The sequence below is a fragment of the Hyperolius riggenbachi genome, chromosome 7 (genome assembly GCF_040937935.1).
Source record: "Hyperolius riggenbachi isolate aHypRig1 chromosome 7, aHypRig1.pri, whole genome shotgun sequence".
Lineage (NCBI taxonomy): Eukaryota > Metazoa > Chordata > Amphibia > Anura > Hyperoliidae > Hyperolius > Hyperolius riggenbachi.
In genome coordinates, this window is record NC_090652.1 from 248,891,195 (window position 1) to 248,894,579 (window position 3,385).

Consider the following 3,385-nt stretch of genomic DNA (forward strand, 5'->3'; position numbering starts at 1 on the left):
TTGACATGTTTTAAAAAAGATCTTGTAGTTTTTGCTACTAAAGTTACAAGAAACCTGAAATGAGAAACATATGGAGGAAGCCTTATTTATTTTCTGCTACATTACCGGTTGCTTGGCTGTCCTGCTGATCATTCCGGTCAATAGTGTCTGAATTTCACTCATGAAACAAGCATGCAGCTAATCCAGTCAGACTTGAGTGTAAAAATGACCAATATTCTACTGTTGGTATTTGCCAGTGCCCAATAGTTCAATATCAGTACCGTATTTTTTGCCGTATAAGATGCACTTTTGGGGAGAAAAATGGGGAGAAAAAGTTCCTGCGTCTTATACGGCAAAGGCAGGGAATCCCCGACTTCTGAGCGCCTGCCGATACGAACCGCTGACCCTTCTGCCATCGGGGATTCCCTGCCTTGTCCCCTGCTGTACCTGGCTTCCCGCCGCATGCCTCTCCTCTCTCCCCCATGTATTTCTGTGCCTCCCGTGTGATCAGAAGCAGCGGCTTACCTCATCCATCATGTCCGCGGCGATTGAAGACATCCGACTTCTATGTGCAGCGTCCTCTAGGGGCAGCTCCTAATGATGCGTCATTAGAAGCTGACACAAGAGGACACCGCACATAGAAGCCGGATGTCTTCAGTTGCTGCGGGCATGATGGATGAGGTAAGCTGCTGTTTAGACGGGGGAGGGGCAGAGACACATGATGGAGGGAGGAGAGGCATGCGGGGGGGAGGGGGAAATGTCCCGGACCAGATGAATATGGAATAGAATTTTACAAGGCATTCTGAAAAGAACTTACCCATTTAGTTTGTAAACTAGTGAATGGAGAAGGAGAGACCACCTTTTCCAATGATAATAACAATGCAGTAATTACCATGATTCCAAAGGCTAAAAAAGAGGCTACAGAATGTTCACATTTCAAGCCAATCTCTCTGATTGATAACGATGTCAAAATTTATGCAAGGATACTAGCCACAAGATTAGAAAAAAATATCTGATAAATTAAGTGGCAGAGTTCCAGCAGATTGGCGTACAGCCCACGTTTTCCCATTATTTAAGAAGGGCAAAAAATCTGATCCAGGAAATGATAGACCTGTAAACTTAACATCAGTTGTGTGCAAACTATTTGAGGGGTTACTAAGAGATTCTATACAAGACTTCATAGTAGAAAATAACCTTGTATCTCAGCAACAACATGGGTTTACTAAAGACAGGTCCTGTTTGACTAACATGCTTAGTTTTTATGAGGTAGTGAACGCTGATGTGGATACTGGGAATGCTGTAGATGTGATATACTTGGACTTAGCAAAGGCCTTCGACGCTGTTCCCCACAAAAGTCTGGTGCAAAAGTTAAGGATGCAAGGACTGGGGAAGAGTCTGTGTGCATGGATAGGGCTGTTAAAGAACTACAAATCCCACAATGCATTTGCCTTTTTGAGTCATGATTGTGGCTGTCAGACTCCTGCAATGCATTGTGGGACTTGTAGTTCCTCAACAGCTGGAGAGCCAAGTTTGCCCATGCCTGGTCTAGCACCATACAAAATAAACTGGATACAGATAGGGATATTATACTTTTAGAAGGACTTAGGCGTACTCATCCACAACAAATTAAATAATCCTATTTTGGGATGCAATAATAGCAAAAAAAAAACTCGAGATGCTAGCATAATATTGCCACTGTTTAACTCTCTTGCAAGGCCACACTTGGAATATGGGCAACACATTACAGGAAAGATATTGCAGTTTTAGAGCAGGTGCAAAGACAAGCAGCAAAATTGATACGAGGGATGGAAGGTCTCACTTACCAAGAAAGGTTAGATAAATTGGGTTTATTTAGTCTAGAAAAAAGACGTCTTAGAGGGGATCTAATTAACATGTATAAATACATCAGAGGGCAATATAAAGGTTTGGCGGATGAGCTTTTTTTTCCTTAGGCTTTCACAAAGGGCTAGAGGACATGATCTGCACATGGAGGAAAAACGTTTTAGCCGTTTATTTAGGATAGTGTTCTTTACAGTAGGAGTGATTAAGATGTGGAATGCATTGCCACAGGAAGTAGCTATGGCAAATTCTATATCTGCATTTAAAGGGAACCAGAGATGAACGTATTCCAAAAATGAAAAAAAAGATGTTATACATACCTGGGGCTTCCTCCAACCCCATAAGCTTGGATGGCTCCCACACCGCCGTCCTTCTCTGCCTCTATAGCCGGTACCGGGTCCCGTCACTTCCACCGGATGCGAACAGTCTTCCGCATGCACAGGGACTCCCTCTGGCTCTGTACGCATGTGCCTGTGCAGTTTCGGAGGGAGCGCACTGCGCTTGCGTCAACTTGCTCGACTGGCCGAAATGACGGGACCTGGTACCAGCGGACAGAGGCAGCAGAGAAAGGCGGCGTGGGAGCGATCCAGGCTGATGGGGCTGGAGGAAGCCCCAGGTATGTATAAATATGTTATTTTATTCCTCTTTGGTTCTCTTTAAAGGAGGCTTAGATGCTTTCCTTGCATTGAAAGACATCCATGGCTATAATTACTAGGTAATGCCCAGTGGTGTTGATCCAGGGATTTTATCTGATTGCCATCTGGAGTAGGGAAGGATTTTTTTCTCTTTTGGGGCTAATTGGACCATGCCTTGTAAGGGTTTTTCACTTTCCTCTGGATAAAAGTAGTTTTAGGCAAAATAGACAAGTTAACGATAATATACTGTATGTACGGCTATACATTTTATAAACAACTGTAATAAAAATAAAAAAGAGGCAATATTGGTTATGATCAACGCCGAAAAAGCATTTGATAGAATAGCCAGATCCTTCTTATTTGATACAACTAAACATTTTAACATGGGAGAACAAATACTAAATAGAATAATACTAACAATGGGAGAACAAATACTAAATAGAATAAAGAGATTAAGCAAAGCATCAACAACCTTTGGAAGGCTTTATGCTTGCGTTTGGAGAAACAAAAAACTTACCATTGCCAGCAAAGTCCTTGTGTACCAGACTTGCATCCTGAGCACTCTTTTGTATGCATCAAAGATGTGGACCAGGGGCGTTTCTAGGGTCCTTGGAGATCGGGGGCACCTGTGGGCACCAGGCGGGGAGGTAAATGCGGCGCGCGGCAAAAAAAATGGGCGTGGCCATGCGGTGAGTGGGCGTGGTCATGGGTGGGGCCAAATGTACATGAACTTAGCAGCGGTGTAAGCTACAGATAACGGGCCTGCCCATCGAAATAGTGGATGGAGCCCCCTGTCCTTTATTTGGATAATTTACAATCAGTATAGGCATAGATCAAAGATGTATACGCACATACAATTTTGATTGGTCAATCACTGACCCCCAATTTTACCACCCCCGTGCAGTAAGTGGGCCAACAGACAATGAATTTTA